General features: G+C 40.5%; 1 protein-coding gene across 1 annotated transcript in view; it reads right to left on the bottom strand.

Moving 5' to 3' along the window:
* ANKRD10 (ankyrin repeat domain 10) overlaps positions 1 to 20,569 on the bottom strand; it is a 46,889-nt gene that overhangs the window by 12,125 nt on the left and 14,195 nt on the right. The gene's annotated exons all lie outside the window — the stretch shown is intronic.

Below are 20,569 nucleotides of genomic sequence, written 5' to 3'. Positions count from 1 at the left end.
GGACCAAAATGTTTTTTCTGCCAGTTAAAACCGGATAGCAACAAATATTCTTTTTCCTTGTCAGTTTTTATTTTCTGATTTTCTGTACAGGATTATGTTAGCTGCCATCTTACCTGAGCTGCTCTCACCAACATTTAGAGATATGCTTTACGTCAGTTACATGGGCCGTAGACACAGTGGATAGGAGAGGACCTGGATGAGAGTTTTCATGCACTGTGACCAGTGCAGAGGTCAGGAAGGAGTATATCAGCTTTGATCACCATCTATTGTGAATGGTGGCTCCTGTGATTATATATATATATAATCTGCTATTGTAATCCTGTCAGTAATGATAAGCAGATAACTGCAGTAAAATTAATGATAAGCAGATCTGTATAGACCAAAAAGTGTCACATAATATTAGACCTAGTGGCCAATGTAAAAACTGCAGGCTTTAATTTTATTTTTTTATGTAGATATTGACATAGAAAATTAAAAACTAAAATCACAAAAAAAAAAAAAATCTATAAATCAATGTTTTTAGCTTAAACACTTGGTCATTTTCTGATGACACATTCCCTTTAAGCAGTTCTACATAGGGCACCAACATGTATTACATATAAAAAATAGTGGTAGGTTGTGGTGGCTCACTAGCAAGTAGTTAAGGTATGGTGCTGCAAGCTCATATAGAGGTAATCACCCCACCCTCTCTTAAAGGCAAATGTAGTAATAGGAAAATGAGCGAGCACTCATACACTTGGCAACCAGATTGACATGTGCAGAAAATATTTATTAAATACCACTGAGGAAGGGAGAGTGAATCTACCCGTAACGCGTATGGTGAAACAAGTGATGTACCTGCATTGAAAAGCCTCCGATAATACTGTATGGCCATACAGAAGAAAATTTCTACAGTAAAGGATTAACTATTCTTATCGTCGAAAGCTGCACCAAAGGAAATTGCGGTAACTCCCGCGATCTTTGGAACTCCCGCGAAATTTAAACCAGCTTGCTGTATGGAGCGACTGAATAAGCCGGCAAATATTTAAAGCTCCATTGAAGCAATAGGGAGACAGCAGACGCTAGACGGTAAGCCAAATATCGATTTAAAGTTTTCTTCAATCCAAAGCTCATATCGACCATAAAAGGATATGCTATAAGAGACTTTTCACATTATCAGGATTCCTGTGGACACTTTATGAACATATTGCAATCCCAGTGAATACACCTACAGCATTTTCTGTGACATTCAGTTTCCCAAATTGGGATAGAGCGCTAGAAGATAATACCCCCTCTTTCCCAAATAACAGCATATACTTGAAGTTTTTTGGTGTATATATATATATTATTGAATTTATCGACACTATTGAGTGGTATCGAATATTCTATCGAATATTTCAACATTGAATTTTTTACCATTCAATTTATCGAATATTTTTATCGAATATAGTATCGATCATATCTACCACAATATATGTGACTGTAAAGTTGGATAATATTGCTACATTTTTCTTATAAATTTTATTATTTGTATTTTATGGGGATTTAATAAATATTTTCTGCACATGGTTGGTTGCCAAGTGTATGAGTGCTCGCTCATTTTCCTATTACTACATGTATTACATATAGTAGGCATTTACTTCTATGTGCGTTACTCTAGAATGGCTTTTATAATTTTCATCTTAAATTCAAAAAGTGATTCCATTCTATAGGGCTTTAAACCTCATCACAATGAATAAGCCAGTGATTTTTAGTTTCTAATTTCAGGATATACTAAAGCTACAAGAAAAAAATTACAGCTTTTGATCCCATCTCTAAACGGGGCCCTAAGTCCCACTACCAGGATCCCATTCTAGATATAGGAGCAGATCTCAGAGGCTGTACCCAAGCCTATCGGACATTAATGTCCAGATGAGACATCTCCTTTCCATTCATCTCTATGGCTGTCTCTGGAACTCCCGTAGAGATGAATGGAGCAGCAGTATGCATGCCCGACCTGCCACTCCATTCATTTGCAGGTTCTCGTGAATGGTGGGGGTCCCAGCTGTAGGACCCCCAGCAATCTAACAGTTATACCATATCATGTGTATAAGAGATAACTTAACTGGAATACCCTTTTAGTTTATAAGGGAAAGTATAGCATTTGAGAAGTTATAACCTACAGTCTAGCATCACATTAGAAGCAATGCCCATGGTTAAATTACAAGGAGACTTGCAGAACACTTTGGCTTTCAATTATTAGCGAGTCAGAGTAGCAGTTCATGCTTTAAAGAGGCTTAACGTAATGTATTTGGTAAGCACAGCCAATGGTTGGCTATGAAGCATAGGTTTTGGTCACTGACTATACACAAATAACACAGACCCTTTCCTTCTCATCCCCGGTTAAAAAAAGATTATTTTACGTCAAATTTTTAGTCGCACCCAGACATGATGGACTAAAAATACAATCCTACATTATTATGAACATCTACACAAAAAGCTTACAGGCTTGATCAGGGAAATCGTAATGCAAACTAGCTTCTTAGTGTTTCCAATCATGTACTCAAACAGAACTCAGGTTTTACACCGTCACATGGCAGGTTAACAGTGTGCTTCTAGGGGCATCTCCAAGATACTTAGAGCATATAGAAGAGGCAATACAATGACATTACATTTCCCGACACACAGGTCTATGCGAGGCTACAGCTGTACATGAAATGGTAAGAGCGATAAAAATACAAGTAGCTGTGCAGGGTAGCTAATAAAACAAACTGCAATAAGCACAGAAGAAAGCAAAATGAAAAACAAAACCAGGAGCATCTATGATGAATTTGGGGGAATCGGACAATTACACAGGGTTCTGGAGGTCAGGAAATACGAGGGCTATTATCCTTGTTGTGGGAGGTGACGTATGTAAGCCAAGGTAGTCCGCTATCCTCAGATCACTCTGTAGTGCCATTCTTTCTAGCGTTGATCATCTCATGTAGCATACGATTCATTTTGTGTGACTGCAGAAAGAGGAACTGCTGGTTCACCATTTGTTTGCAGCATTTTGTTAACTTCGTAATTAAGTAAATTTGGCTTTGAATGAGAATCCAGGGAGTTTGAGCTGGAAAGGATGGTAAAAGACCAAGTAACATTAATGCAACAACTACTGTGTGGACTATTTACAGTGTCTCCTGGATCCTGACTTTCTTAGAGTTAAAGGGGTGTATATATATATATATATATATATATATATATATATATATATATATATAAAATCCCTCTTAATGTTGGGTCTCAAAAACAAAACTTTAAAATAGTCATCATATATGCAGACCAGATGAGGATCTGAAGAAAAAAGGAAATTCGACCAGTAAGAAAGTCTTCAGTATGAGGGAAGTTAAACTGGTTGAATGCCATCTACAGGTAAGACGTTTTTACCATAAACAGACAGAATTTTTTACTGTAGGATAATGGATGTATTAATATTACAAGTTATGGGTATTTCTAGTAAAATCAAGTTTCTCCAGGCATTTATTCTTGTGCCATACTTGGAGTCAGGAAGGAGTCTCCCCCATGTGGGGTAACTGCACAGTGGGATTATAGGTTGGACTTGAAGGACGTCTTTTTCTACCTCATCAACTGTGTAGATGGGAGAGTAATTTTACCATAAGCTGTAACCACAGAAGAAACATTGGATCATGGAATATGTATAATGGGGTAATATGGTTGGTTTATAGGCCTACAGAATAAAATGTTATATTGTGTTTGAGGTTCTCTACTATAGGCACATCTGCCCACAAAAGCCCCTTTTAGCTGGTGAAAGTTGTACTATCCTTGCCACTTTGGAAACTGCCAGTTTACACACAATCTTGCAGTGTTTTCACTGGTGATGTCATTGGGCTAAAACACTGCAAGTAGATGTTAGCTAAAAGTCTATAGTAAAATGAGGAAGTGTCTAAATACGTAAGGGGAAATTTATTAAGCTAAATACGCCACAATTCTGGCTTCATCTGCTCCAATAACTGGCATACCTGCTTTACGTCCCATTGATTATGCATATAAGACACTCTGTACTACAAGGGGCCATGGTACACAGGAAAAGGGGACATGGGGTCAGGACTTAATGAGGTTGTGCAGCCAGTACATATTAAAGACCTATCCTCAGGACAGGCAATCGGTATATATGATTGGTGGGGGTCTGACTCCTGGCACCTTGCCGATCAGCTGTTTGAAGCTACTACTGCCACAAGATCAGGGCTTATTCACACGACCATGCAGTGTTTTGCGGTCCGCAAATTGCAGATCCGCAAAACATGGATGCCGCCCGTGTGCCTTCCGTAATGAACGGAACAGACGGCCCCTTATAGAAATACCTATTCTTGTCCGCAAAACGGACAAGAATAGGACATGGCTCATATTTTTTGCGGGGCCACAGAACAGAGCAACGGAGTGCTATCCGCATCTTTAGAGGCCCCATTGAAGTGAATGAGTCCGCACCAGAGTCGAAAAAAATGCAGCTCGGGTGCAGAACCAAACCACGGTCGTGTGAATGAGCCCTTACACTGTTCTCTCGGGGACGCAGTGTAATTACAAGCGCTTTTTTATTCACTTGAATGGAACAAGCACTTGTAATTACACTGCGTCACCACTACACATAAAATGACACGTAGTGTAATCTTGAAGTAGTGCTCGTACGAGCGCTGCCTCTATTTCAAATAGCTTAGGTTAGGTTCACATGATGCTTTTCCCATGTGTTTTAGGTCTACAAAAATGTATATGTTAAACGGATACCTCAGACTGATGCCATACAGTGGCATCCATTCACTGCAGAGTTGCATTTTACCAAAAAAAATAGATGATTTTTTTTTTCCGTTTTTTTCCGGACTGTGCAGGATACAAGAACATGGTGTGCTGTGTTTTTGTATCCTTTTTTTCCCCCTAACATATACGTCAAATGGAGGCATAAAACATGATGTGAACGCACCCGTATTGGCGGAGGTGCCAGGAGTAGGACCCCCACAGATCAGATACTGATGAGCTATTCAGAGGATAGGTCTTCAATATGTACTGGCTGCACAACCCTTTTAAGTTGCACCAATGTGCCATAATTATGGAGCAAAGGAAGCTAGTGTAAAGTAATTTATCATCCAGTATAAGCCAATTTGATAAATTTGCTGCATCTTTACACTGTATTTACACAGTAGCAGTTTTTATTAAAATGCAGAATGCTACACAAGTATGGCGTTTTGTGACATTTTCCCCCCAGTGGCTTCTCAAAAGAAAAAAAAAAAACTAAAAACCTAAGGCTGGTTTCATTTTTCTGATCAGTCCGTCACCAGGGGAAAAAAAATGGACATTTTGCATCCGTTTTTTTTTAATACAGAAAAAAAGTAAAAGTACTGTATGCAGTACTGGAGCATCAGGCTACTTTCACACTCGCGTTTTGGTTTCCGTTTGTGAGATCCGTTCAGGGCTCTCACAAGCGGTCCAAAACGGATCAGTTTTGCCCTAATGCATTCTGAATGGATAAGGATCCGTTCAGAATGCACCAGTTTGCCTCCATTCCGCCCAGAAGGTGGACACCAAAACGCTGCTTGCGTGACAATGCGGAGGCAAACGGATAACACAATGTAAGTCAATGGGGACGGATCCGTTTTCACTGACAATATGGCACAATAGAAAACGGATCCGTCCCCCATTGAATTTCAATTGTGTTCAAGACGGATTTGGCTATGTTACAGATAATACAAACGGATTCATTATGAATGGATGCATGCGGCTGTATTATCTGAACGGATCCATCTGTGCAGATCCGTACCAAACACGAGTGTGAAAGTAGCCCTAATTATCCAATTCTAGACCGGACCATTTACCCACCCCCTCTTTTTTTTTTTGTAAAAGGTCTTTGAAAGCCATATTTTTTCCATTCAGTTTGTCTTTTTTTAAAAATTTATCATCTGCTAGGACCAGAGCAGGAAGCGGCAATGCGCAATGACTGAGTTCATCGAGTGCTGTGTATGTAGCGATGGGGAAGGCAGGGACCTGTCTCTGTCTTCTCTATGGGGGCCATGCTGTCACTGATAGCAGGCTCCCCACTCCTGCAGCTTTAAAACATCATGTAGAAATATGTGCTAACTGCCGTCAAGACATACAGTTGTGTTCAAAATAATAGCAGTGTTTAAAAAAGTGAATAAAGCTCAAAATCCTTCTAATAGCTTTTATTTCCATACACACAAATGCATTGGGAACACTACACATTCTATTCCAAATCAAAACATGAAAATAAATAATACATTTGTGTTCCTCAAAAGAAATTTTTGAAGATAAGCGATTAGAATATTAGAAAAAAATATCAGTGTTTGTATTCTTCTTTACAAACTCAAACATTCACTATATAAACTGAAAAATATTTGAAGATTTTGCTTTCCTTTGAATCACTTAACTAATATTTAGTTGTATAACCAGTGTTTCTGAGAACTGCTGTACATCTGTGTTGCATGGAGTCAACCAACTTCTGGCAGCTGTGAACAGGTATTCCAGCCCAGGATGATTGGACTACATTCCACAGTTCTTCTCTATTTCTTGGTTTTGCCTCAGAAACTACATTTTTTATGTCATCCCACAAGTTTTCTATTGGATTAAGATCCGGGGATTGGGCTGGCTACTCCATAACGTCAATCTTGTTGTTCTGGAACCAAGATGTTGCATGTTTACTGGTGTGTTTGGGGTCGTTGTCTTGTTGGAACACCCATTTCAAGGGCATTTCCTCTTCAGCATAAGGCCGAATGCACACGGCAGTGTTCCGACGGGCTGGATTCCTGTTCAGAGCAGGAGCGCACGGCGTCATTGGTTGCTATGACGCCGTGCGCTTCCTGACGCCGTTGCTGTACAGTAATACACTCGTATAGATCATACGAGTGTATTACTGTAGTGCAGCGGCAGCATGAAGCGCACGGCGTCATAGCAACCAATGACGCCGTGCGCTCCTGCTCTGAACAGGAATCCAGCCCGGCATACCACAGACCGCTCTCGGCCTAAGGCAGCATGACCTCTTCAAGTATTCTGATGTATTCAAACTGATCCATGATCCCTGGCATGCGATAAATAGGCCCAACACCGCAGTATGAGAAGCATCCCCATGTCATGATGCTTGCACCACCATGCTTCACTGTTTTCACAATGTACTGTGGCTTGAATTCAGTGTTTGGGGGTCGTCTGACAAGCTGTCTCCGGCCACTAGACCCAAAAAGAACAATATTACCCTCACCAGTCTACAAAATGTCTCTTTAGGCCAGTCAATGTGCTCTTTGGCAAATTGTAACCTCTTCAGCACATGTCTTTTTTCCAACAGTGGGACTTTGCGGGGGCTTCTTGCAGATAGAAGACGCCTATGTGAAGCCAAGCTAATTGTAACAGTACTCACAGGTAACTTTAGACCGTCTTTGATCTTCCTGGAGCTGATTGTTGGCTGAGTCCTTGCCATTTTGGCTATTCTTCTATCCATACGAATGGTAGTTTTTCGCTTTCTTCCACGTCTTTCAGGTTTTGGTTACCATTTTAAAGCATTTGCGATCATTTTAGCTGAGCAGCCTATCATTTTCTGCACTTCTTTGTATGTTTTCCCCTCACCAGTCAACTTTTTAATCAAGGTACCCTGTTCTTCTGAACAATGTCTGGAACGACCCATTTTCCTCAGAATTTCAGAGAGAAATGCACTGTAACCAGCATGTACAACATTTGATGCCTTCCTTCCTTAAATAAGGGCAATCATTGCCACCTGTTTTTCAAAGAATGAACGACCTCACTCATTAACCTCCACACTGCTATTATTTTGAAAATGCCCCTTTCAATTTGTGATTCAATTACACAGAATCAGCAGCATGCATGGCATCACTGTTGGGTTTCTATTACTCTACTACACCTGCTAGTAAATTATTTGCCATGTAGAAATATCATTTCTACCAAAAACAGTGATTGATCAGGTTAGTGATGTCTGACTGCTATTATTTTGAAATGGTTAAAGAGGAGTGTCTCATGACGTATTTTAGTAACTACTTGCATTCCCTATGAAATCACTGTGAAGCCTCTTTCTTATTATATATGTTGTACGGTTTCTCTGTTTTGCCAACTATAAATTCATAAATAAACTGACAATGGGTGTTACCTTTTCCCCCACTGCCAGCACTTATTGGACAGTGTCAGACGGGTACACACCTCCAGTTGTAGAGTTCTTCATGAACTTCTAGTAGGAATAACAGATGTACAACATATGAATAGATGCTCTCCGATTGTCCTTTCATGAGGAATACACCTGTGTCCTTCCAGATTCCTCCACGGCATCTCCCCGCCGTGCAGATCACAACATACGGCATTGGTGGTGGTGGTGGGGGGGGGGGGGGAGTGTATGGGTAGCAGGTCAGCGGCGTGGCCTGCTATTGGCAGCAACCCATCCCCCCCCTTTAGATGTTGTGATCTGAAAGGGAGATGCAGTGACAGCCATGGAGGAATTTTGAAGCGCAAAGGTGTAGGTGGCCAGGTAAGTATTCTCTGTATGAAGGGCCAAGGTGGTGTGTGTGTGTGTTTGGTGGGGGGTTTGGATAACCCCTTTAAAGGCTTGGAAAAGCCACCCAACATATCCCACAAACTATGAGAACGAGGATTTAGGCTCCATTCACACGTCCGCAATTCCGTTCCGATGTGCGGCCTGGATCCAGAAATGCTGACCCGCACTTCCGTTCCCGAAAAAAAATAGAACATGCCTTATTCTTGTTCGCAATTGCGGACAAGAATAGGCATATTCTATTAGTGCCGGCGATGTGCGGTCCGCAAAATGCGGATCGCACATTGCCGGTGTCAGTGTTTTGCGGATCCGCAAAACACACACGGACGTGTGAATGGACCCTCAGAATGAAGAAGTTTAAATCCCTATTGAATTGGGCGTTTGTCATCTGTTTTTTTTTTTTTTGGGTGGGGGCTGAGAATTATCTTTATGTATGGTTCAAAAATACTATCCCTGAGGAAACCATTTTCCAGCAAGGAATAAATGCAGACACATGTACACACTTCTGGCAAAAGTAAAATTGCCTATAGCCTAGGGCAGGGATAGGCAAACTGCAGCTCTCCAGCTGTTGTAAAACTACAAATCCCATCATGCCCAGTCTGCCCTCAGCTATCAGCCTACAGTGGAGCATGATTAGATTTGTAGTTTTACAACAACTGGAGAGCCACAGTTTGCCCATCCCTGGCCTAGGGCTGTGATGGCTACCCTCTGGCACTGCAGCTGTGGTAAAACTACTCTCAAGATGCACACTTCTATTGACGGTTCTCAGAACTCCATAGAAATGAATGGAGCATGCTGGGAGTCGTAGTTTCACCACAGCTGGAGTGCCAGAGGTTAGCCATCACTGGCCTAGGGCTTTATACTGTTAGAAGATTTGTGACTGTATATTTGAACTGTCTGATAATCCTGCTACTAGCAATGAGTTAGCATAAGAATTGGGATATAGGATGATTTTCTTCCACAGATGTTTCACTGACACGGAAATGCGGACAAGGCCTTAGTTTGATCCACAAAAATGTCCAAAATAGGACATGCACTGAGTTTCTCAGATCGGGGCAAATAAATGCATGAAACCTGTTAATAGCCCCACTGATTTGTGTGGTCGGTGTGCTGTAAAGTTTTTACAATGGACCGCACCTGAAAGAGAAAACCAGTTTTTGTGGGAAAAGGTTCTGTATAAAAAGTACTTCAATTAATTTCTGCTCATTCTGAGTTAAGGAGTCCAGTGTGCGGTTCTAATCAGTAATCTCTGTATACACATTTATATGACTGTCAGTCATTGAGTAGAGCAGGCAATTAAATGTTTGTGTCCTTCTAAAAGAGACGAGTTGTAAGTCGAACTGAAAGTGCGACACATATACAGACGCGACACTGGACATGTGCATCATTATATTCTGAAAGTCTAGAACATCCCTCAGAGCAATACTGTGATATACTGCCAAAATATGTCCCAGAAAATCCCTGAAAATCAAATGACAACAAACCTTTGCGAGTAATAAATATCACAGGTCTTTCCCATATGGTTCTACAGTTTACAATAAACAGTGCCAAAAAGTGGCAAGGACATTGCGCACTGGCCGTTTTGTGATTAAAACAAGGAAATTTAGCAAAAAAGGAAAAATTAACAGGAAAAAAAAAAATGACAATGACAGGAAAAGTGAACATGGATCGTTATATTTCCTTAAGATTTCTCTCATGTGTGTACTAGGCTCCAGAAAATATATATCTCTTCTAGGGACAGCTGGATGAGAAATAAGACATCGAGCAAAGCTAATAGTAGTTTGCTAAGGGCTTTGGTAGGTCTTGTTTTGGGGCCTGGATTTTAATGGAATGATGGGCAGGCTGGTAGTGTGGCCTGTCATCCCTATCCTGGGCAGCACAAGTTTGCTTTGTAAACTCAAATCCAGCTCATTCCTGGGCTAAATGTGCACTATGGAGTGAAAGGATCTGAGCAGACAGAACCTGTCCGAGGAGACCGTTACTGAGGTTGCTATTCTCAAAGTGGACATCTACCTCTGGTGTGAGGTAACCTGTGTAATACCCCAGACCTGGGGATACTACAACTGGTTTGTAATGTCATATTTTGTAATATTCATGTCACATTTCATGCATTACACTTTGTTTACCAGCAGATGGGGGTACGGTTGGCAGTGTTTGGCATCAGGAATGGAACTCACCATTCCATTCCTCCCCTCTTGGTAGGAGGGGCCTAGTCTTATTTCCTGCCAAGGCTAGGGCAGAGGTAGTTGGGGTCAGTTGAAGCTCAGAATATATAAAAGTTAGGGAGCATGCAATCCATCTTCCACTCCTCTAGGCCATGTGGACCACGGATGCGGCTCGCCTAGGTCGTAATTGCCCCATGGACAGTGTATTCTCCTAGGCCACAGAAGATTTGTAAACTACAGCATATTTGAGTCAGCAGACTTATCACGCAGTCAACCCATCAAGACTATGCTGCAAAGTGGTGGATAACATGTTCAGACACCATCGGCAGTTCAGGACAGGCACAGTTGAAAGCCTGCATCATACAGTGGACAGCTACAGGTGCCAGAGTAAAGCCAAAGGGAAGGGAATCCAGATAAAGAAAGCATCAGCTAGCAAATTTCCAAGTGTCATCTCTGCCACATTGCCAGCCACCATACCCAATCAGGAAAGAGAACTTGTACGTGGTGCACACTGCTGATGAATGTGCTGCTATCCGTTTTCCACTCAGTAAAGGAAGACATTTGTTCAACCATCTCTGCCCGATTCCTTTCATCATCACCTTTTTCACTGCATCAAACCCCAGTGAATTACGGCCTACATTTCATCAGGGCCACTACCACTCGCATCCTGTGTGCCGGCTCCTCAGGGGATCACTGCACATGTTAATGTAATTTTGTTAGAGTCGTGGGAAGTAAGCTTCTTATATAGTCAGAAAAACTTGAATATTTTGTTAGTGCTCAGCTGAGCAGTGGTGGTTTTGGGCCTGAATATAAAGGCTATACATTTATTTTGTGCAACAAAATGAAGAACCAGCAAAACCCTGTTTGAAATTGACTTTTTGTGTCACTGCATTTGATTCCATTTTGCCTACCACTACAGATAAATTAAGCTAAATTCCTACACATGGTATCTTGGCTGCAGGGGAGAAAAACAAAAACAAAAACAGTGTTAATGAGACATACATGCACTTAAAAGGCCTGGGCGTGTTCATGTCCTAGGTTAAAGCAGCACAATAGCTGACTAAAGAGGCCACTGAAATGGAGGAACTTATCAAACATCTGGTGCAGGCTAATGCCCTGCAGTAAAATCCACAGGACAAGCAAGATGAGATAAATTGCCTAGTTGAAAAGAAAATGTCTGCTCTAGACAAGGCATCATATGCTCAGCAAGGCACTAGAGGGAGCTCTGGAATACAAGTGATCAAAGGAGAGCTACCAACTACATGGAACACAATACAAGCCTCACTTCAAAAGAGGATGCCCACCAATGATGTGCTAGCATATCTTGTGGTCTTCAAGAGATTAGCAAAACGCAAGAAGTTACCAGCCAACCAGTGGGCAGACATAGTGACACATTATTATTTTTTTTTGAGTGGGGAACCACAAAAGGTATACTACGATTTGGGTGAACACGACACAAGATTACTCAAGAATATGCTTGCTGGTCTGGTGCACAGATGGTCCTACTCAGAGCCTGCCATCGCAGTCACAGATGCATAAGCTTATTCATCTTGTAAAGAAGCGGTTACAATCAGAGGGAACAACCCCATCAAATTGTAGATAGTGTTCACATTCTTTAGATCTCTGCCGCCTAGAATTCAACACTGTGTCAGACAAGTTGAACTTGCAAACATTAACCAATTTGTGAACTTCCTGAAAAGATACAGGGCAACAGGGGAGATACTCCAGGTGTCTTCTAGATGTGCCAGCCCCAGGGACAGAAAATCATTCAGGTTAACTGGTAAGACTGTACCAACTGTTAGAGATGCCACAGATGCCTCAAGGAGGGGGAGGCTGGAAGAGGGAGCAAGCACCCATACCTTAGTCCAGACTAGGGTCTTGAAATGGAGACTGAAGCTGCATACGATGTTGGCGATGCCATTAACTTGGCCAAATGGCTGTCAACTGTCTTCCTTATGACTGAACCAATGGAACGCAACAACTCCAGATGAGCCTCCGTTTGCACGACCAGTTTATTCTGCAGACAGTCAGAGGCTCAAATGTGTACTGTGTCGATAGGAGGCTGTGCAGTCCACACCATGTTAGACTCTGGGAGCTTAGTAACCTTGGCACATGGCTCTCTAGTAGACCTTGGGACACAAAGTGGACATACTGTTGGGGTACTGTGCATACATGGCGACAGAGGATACATTCTCAATAGAGACGCACTGTGGGTAGTGTTTCATTAAGTTGGTTTGATTAAGGATGCATTAACACTGTTAGTGTTTGATCAGAGATTTCCATTAGTGATTGTGAGCCAAAACCAGGTGCGGGTCAAAATCTCTCCATTATACCTCATCTCTGTGCAGGCGTCACTCCTGGTTTTGGCTCCCAATCACTAATAGAAATCACTGACCAAAATCATTGACAGTGTGAACGCACCCCAAGTCACCAATGCACATTGTGATACTGGGAAGAGACTTTTTATTCTGGGACTCTCTGCAGGTAAGGAATAACTGGTACTGAAAATGGTCGATGATAATGTGTGCCCCGAGATTAGCCCTGAACCATTTGACCCAGTCTGAGGTGCCAGAAGTAGGGGTGACCCTTGCAGTACTAGCTGGCGATACTGAAGAGAAGGAGCAAGTTCCTGATATGCCTGAATTAGAGGTATCACATGAAACAGCTCAGCTGAGAGATCCCACATTGTTGAAAGATAAAAATAATGTGAATGTGATAAATGGTGTACAATATTCAGGCACTGACCAAGCGTTCCCCCTTCATGGAATTTAACCAGGATCTATTGTATCGTGTAGGCAAAACCTGAGGGGAAATTGTTGAGAAAAGTGCTCCAAATGTATCGCAGAGTGGTCTTAGATTTGGCCTATAAGCACATGCTGGGGGGATACAATGGCTGTAAAAAGATGCAATAGCTCATACCCGTTTTTTTTTATGTCCAGGGGTTGGTAGAGAAGTACTACTGTTCATCTAACTGCTTGTGTCACATTTCAGAAGTCATTTGGTACCACTGCCCATTAGAGAGGCACTATTTGTACATCAGTATATCCTGCTTGTGACTATGCCACACGTTATCCATAAGTGGATCACGGAAGTCCTTTCAAAGTCATTAAAGAAATATGTAGATTCTTGAAAATTAAACATCTGCAGACATATGTGCAAAACCCTCAAACTGATAGCCTGGTTGAAAGATTAGACTCGGAAGGGCATGTTACAAAAAGGAGGTTAGTGAGGATGAGAAGCACTAGGATTGTCTTTTGCCTTGTTTAATAAAGTACCACAATCTCCACCAGGTTTTCCAAATTTCAGCTTGTGTATGGCAGGCACCCACATAATCTCCTACACATTGCTAAGGAAACTTGGGAAAAGAAGCACACAACCTATAAAAAGTATTACACAGCATAATTACTCTCTTTAAAGACAGAATTGCTGCTTTCATGCTGGTAGTCCAGGAGCATTTAGAGCAGGCTCAAGAGTCTCAAAGCCATGTCTACATGGTCGGCTTAAGTCAGAACCTTTAAACTCAGTAATCAAGCATTTGTACTCCTACCCACCGTAGAGAGTAAATTCCTGGCTAAGTAGCAAGGGCTATATGAAATTAAGAAAGTGGTAGAAGTAAATTCTAAAGTACATAAGAAAAAAAAGTTACACCATGTAACTACCCAAACAATGGGAGAATAGAGACTGAGCATCCCTTGTGGTGTTATCCCAGAAGTGTTTACTGTATATCAGAGTTCCTATCCAGCTCAAAAGCAGAAAACAAAAGTCTTATGGTAGATTGTGTTCTCAAAAGTTAATTAGGGGTACCTCAGTGATTAGACATTACCAAGGTATGAGTTCATTTGAAACTATACAGAGCACCTGAAGCTTGTAGACATGCCATATCTGAAAAGGTCAAAAAGATGTTGCACCTTGGGGTCATTAAAGAACTAGAGCGAATGGTCGAGTTCCAGTGTCCCGATTCCAAAACCGGTTGGTATGTTTTGTAACAATTTCCGAAAAGTGAATGAAGTTTGATGCATATCAAATGCCAAGATTTCATGAATTAATTGAGAGACTTGGCTGTGCTAGATATTTCTCTACACTTGACCTAACAAAAAGATACTGGCAAGTGTCCCTTACTGATAATGCTAAAGAGAAAACTGCATTTGTCACTCTACATGGTCTATTCCAACATTTTGTTTTGCCTTTTGGGTTAAATGGGGGTAAATAGGCAACTTTCCAAAGGTTGATAGACATATTCCTTAAAGCCCATCGTAGATATGCTTCTGCATATCTGGACAATATTATCCTTTTTAGCAACGGTGGAGACAGTAATTTGCCAAAAAAGCAAGAGGTACTAGATTCCCTCAGGACAGCATGGTTAACTGCACACCCTAAGAAGTGTGCTTTGGGTCTTGAGGGGGCACTCTATCTGGGGTCCGTTATAGGAAGAGGCGAGTTAAACCCCAGGTGAATGAAGTGGAAGACTGGTCACAACCCTTAAACAAACAAACACAAGTCAGAGCTTTTTCAGGAATTGAGGGTTACTACCAAATTTCACTAACATAGCAGCACACTTGTCATGGTCAAGTTGAAAGCAGTTGAGGCATTTCAGGAACTGTCAGTTCTGTGTAGACAGACAATTCTGATTATGCCTGGTTTTAGGAAGGAGTTTGTGGGCCAAACTGATGCCTTCGATGCGAGATTAGGTGTAGTTCTATTGTCAAATGTGAATGTTTGGACTTAAGTGGACTCAGAGAGCCATCTGGGAAGACAGAATGTGTCTGGAAAGACTAACTGTGATTGCTAGCCTCATAATGGACATTTACCCCCGGTATGAGGCCACATACATTAATGTACTACTATAAAGCCAAATCAAACAAAATTCAAAAATAAATAAATAAAAAATTAGATACAGGCTATATAAAAAAAAAAAAAAAAAAGACAATTTGAAGATTTTCGGCAGACATAAAGATGACTTAAACCAGTAGGATTACAACATTGTGTAACTATTGTTATAGTGATAACCCCAGTGAATATTTTCATTTTTTTTCATTCTACCTGGTTGACAAACCAAGAAACCCTACATGGCAATCTTAGATTTTTATATATAAGAACACTAGTTTTATTACATATGTAATTTAAAGGAAGTTATGTAAATGCCATCAGACAATTTTAGAGAACTCTCACATCTTACTCCCTAACAAAATGTAAATATCTAACCTCCACATAGCTATTATTAGTTAACAGATATGGCTTACACTGTATATTAGGGTAATATATGCATGCAAGTCTAAAAATTCTAGAACTGAATTCCTAAATTAGCATTAAAACCAATCACCGCAACAAATACCTCAACAGTATGCCTTGTGTGCAGAAAGGAAGCGATACTGAACACTCATTGCCACAACTGTAAGGTTTTCGGAGAAGCACCTGTGGCAGTTTCAGCAGTTTCTATTTGGGATGCTCCCCTTTCTAGGATTACTTGAAAAAATCAAGTCAATTCGAATTACGTAGCTGTAAAACATTGACACGTGTAGTTTTTACAGTTTTTTTTGTTTTTTTCAAAAACCGTCTAATTTAAAATAGGGAAATGGCAAGTTACAGAAAAACAGAAAACTGATCATGTAAGTGATCACATATCTGTATCCAACATTGAAATGACATTGACATAAACCCCAAAAAAGTGCGACAGAGCCCAAGTTACTATTGTGGTTTGTAGACCATGGACCATAAAAATAAAATTGATCATATGATATTTGGGCTCCTAGCTGTAGGATAAAAGGTTTATGAACTATGCTGATAAAATCATTTGTTAAGGAATATAGGTAAATGTATTGTTAAAAATCACAATTTAGGGGTAACTGCTGTTAAATAATAAAGTCATTTATTGTAAGAAGTGACCGATATGTTGCAGTTTGACAAAACAAATTTGACTTTCATCAAAATGCTGCAAAAATGGCAATTGATTCCCAAAAGGCAATATGATTTGTGTGAACAAGTACTGTACAATGTTTAGACTACATACTATGTAGCCAAGAACATAACAGAGAAAGACAGGGGGAAAAAAGACCAAACAAAAGATAAAAATGCAGACTTCTGAAGGGAAAGAAAAAACACTCAATGTAAGACATAAAAATTTAAAGAATGGGGGACTAATGCAAGATAAAAAAAAAAAAATATGGGATTGAAGTGGTGATGATGAAACTCTAAAGTTAAAAGATTTGAGCACAATGTATAAGAGCGGAATAAGTAAAAAAAGATCGTACACCAACTATCCCGAAAATTCTAAATCTAAACCTGAATAAAGAAAAAAAAAAAAACTAATTATCCCCAATGCTAATGCAAGTGCAGTTAGTAATGCTCTTATCAAATTTATAGTCGAGTTAAACTTTGTGATATTATAGTACTTGTAGGGACAAGTACATTGTACAGTGCTGTAAAGATCAGACAGGATAAAGTCCAACATGGCATTGGCCAGTCCCCATGGACGGTCTTCACTTATCGCTTGTGATGAACACAAATCTAAATGCTCTGCTTTGAACTAAAATAAACCCAATGTGAAATCTTTGCATAAAGATTAAATTATATAAAAATAATTCAACTACAAAAAGCGAACAGATGAAGCTCCTCCTCGGTAATTTCATATAGTGTGTGTTGCAAAAGGACACATTTCACATAATATGGAAAAATTTGTTACATTAAAAAATAAAATAAAAAAGTCTTAATTCAAGCAAATATTATTGCTACAGCTTTCACTTCATTTTTCCTTAAACTCAAAAACGTAATGTATAAAATGATTTTTTTTTTGAGATTACACTGAATTACTGAACTAATATTTAGTGGCATAACCACTGTTTGTGTTGCATGGAGTTGACCAGGCATTCCAGTCCAGGATGATTGGACTAGATTCCACAGTTCTTCTGCATTTTTGGGTTTTGCCTGATAAAAAATGCAGTTTAGGTCACCCCACAAATTCTCTATGTGATTGAGGTCAGGGGATTGGGCTGCCACTCCATTACCTCAATCCTGCTTGTCTGTAACCAAGATGTTGTTCGCTTACTGGTGTCTTTAGATTCATTGCCATGTTGAAAACATTTCTTCTTCTGCATGGGGCCGATATATTCAAACTGATCCATGATCCTTCATATGCGATAAATAGCCCCAACACCATGGTATGAGAAACATAGGATTTTTGCACCACCATGTTTATTCAGTGCTCGGTGGTTGTCTGACATATTGTCTGCGGCCACTAGACCCAAACAATTTTGCTTTCATCAATCCATTTCCAGTCAATGGGCCAGATTTATCATTAGCTCAAGTCAGAATAATGGAGTGAAAAAGTCACAAAAAAATGCGCAAACGCTAAAAATGCGCACAAATTTGCAACTTTTTTCTGCTCTGCACTATGCTCGCCAGTTTTCTGAAAGTGGGCGTTTTCTTATGTAAATGAATCTCTAGACAGATTTACTATTGGGACTATTTAAAAAGTCGCAAAAAATGCGCAATTTCACTCCAGTGAGGACCATGCTTATCTTATTAGACTTTTTAATAGAACATGCGACTTTTTCGTAAGGACGTGCGACTTTTGTAAAGCTGCTTACTGACGGATAAACTGCTACCGTCAAACCACATTTATTACAGTCTTAAAGGGCCGATCATAAATCTGACTTGGCTAAAACTGACTTTAGCCATATGTGAAAGTGGAGTGAGCTGTCCGAGTAATGATAAATCTGGCCCTATGTGTTCCTTGGCAAATTCTAACCTATTCAGAACACGTCTTTTTTGTAGGGACTTTACAAGGAGTTGCAGGAATCTTGGCTTCACTTAATCATCTTCTGATTGTAGCCGTACTCACTGGTAACTTCAGATCTCCTTTGACCTTTCTGGAGGTGATCATTGGCTGAGCCTTTGCCATAGTTCCCCACTTCCTCCCACCTCTTACAGATTTTGGTTGCCACTGAGGCATTTGAGATCGTTTTAGCTGATCAGCCATAACTTTCTGCACTTCTCTATATGTTTTTCCCTCTCCAATCAACCAATGTTCTTCATCAGAACCATGTCTGGAACAACCCATTTTCCCAGCATCTCAGAAGGAAATGCACTAAAGCCAACATGTGCAACATTTGCCACCCTCATGGCCAAAACTGGCACCTGTTATTCCACAGAATAAATGACTTCACAAATGTAACTCCTCACTCCTAATTGGTGGGTCTGTTTTTTTTCTATTACTCCGCTATACTTACAAGTGAATTATTTGCCATGTAGAAATACTACTTTTTCCAAAACCATCTATTATTCAGGTTAATGATGTTGGACTGCTATTTTTAACACTACTTTAGGTAGTAACCAGCATTCCAAACATAATTTGGGGGCATGCAAAGACCATCTGACTGGGTTTCCACATGGTCACCACAGGGATGTTTTGTGGTAGACAGCCCAGCAGTTTTCCACAAACGGCAGCTGTTGTGTGGCAAGTACATTTGAAGCAGGTTGTCTTTAATGTACTTACCGCAACACCGTGGCTCTTCACAGTGTAACAGTTTTGGGGATTAAATGGCCAAAATATTTATTTATACTGTACAAAGTATAATTCTGTAAAACGTCTGAGGGCTAACAAACCACGGAGAAAAAAAAAAGAAAATGATGACATGGGCAGTGCGCTCTCTAGGTTGTGCCCGTATGGTTTCATTCTGAAAAAGAATTTAGATAAGAAAGTGTAGACAGAGTGGGAGTATAGACAAAGCAAGATATGAAAAAATGGGGGTGAAGGGGAAATAAAGTTACCAGGACACATTAAATAAGATTGTATAGTATTGTTCACAAAACAAATTAGTTTCTTTTGGAAATCAATGATTGAAGCACAGGGTTAAATGTACGCTTTGCCACCAAAGGCAGCTCTAAGGAACTGAACAGGAAGGCAAAGTCATCCCCAGTGTTACAAGGATGGAGCTGCTCAAACAGAAATGGAAGAAGCTCCATCCAGTGAGTGATGACAGCGAGCAGCCTAAGGGCTGAGAGCTCAGCGGTGAGGAAATACGCCATACCTGCTTGACCTTAAGGCCTCATATGCACATGACCATACCCGTTCTGCTGTCCGGAAAACATGGATCTGCAAAACATGGATGAAGTTCGTGTTGCATTTTTTTTTTTTTGGGGACCAATTGACTTCAATGGGTCTATGGTTCACATTATGCAGCCTAGAATAGGACATGTTGACTATACTTTTGTGGAACGGACACACGGATGACATCCGTGTGTGGTCCATTGTTTTCTTTTTGCGGACCCATAGAAATGAATGGGTTTGTGTGCGATCCGCAAAAAAGGTAAATTGGATAGGAATACAAATACAGTCGTGTGCATGAGGCCTAAGCCACAGTTTCTCAGAGGCACTTCAGTAGCAAAACGTAATCAGGGTCTTTATTACACTGTGTCCACTGCATGTGCTACCATCATTTACATCCCGCTGCAGATACCTAAACCTGCACTGCATGTCGTCTATTTTGGCGGTGTGGAGATGTAGTTTTGTCTGCATTCACAAATTAATTTGCCAACTTGAATTCCTACAAAATAATTTAGGAGCATTTGAATTGAGAACTGATCACACATAAGAGTTACGTTATCTTGAATGAAGACTGTCATTATGACAGACCTGTTTAAAGAGCACCTTTCAGCAGGATCATCCCTGTTAAACCAGACATACTGCAGAATAAAACAATCTATTGTTTCTAGTTTACACCGCTGTGGAGATATTACTTTTATGTTTATGCTAATTAATCAGTTGGAGCACCGAGGGGTTGGTCGTAGCGCTAGGAGCACTGCTACAGCTACTCCCTGACTGTCTTCTGTTGCCTGCGCTCTAGATCGGCTGCAGCTTCCCAGTGCACTGGCACCGATGACATAATTCTTACTGGAAGAG

Source organism: Bufo bufo, chromosome 3, assembly GCF_905171765.1.
Source record: "Bufo bufo chromosome 3, aBufBuf1.1, whole genome shotgun sequence".
Taxonomy (NCBI): Eukaryota; Metazoa; Chordata; class Amphibia; order Anura; family Bufonidae; genus Bufo; species Bufo bufo.
This window is presented reverse-complemented; position numbering and strand designations above follow the sequence as displayed.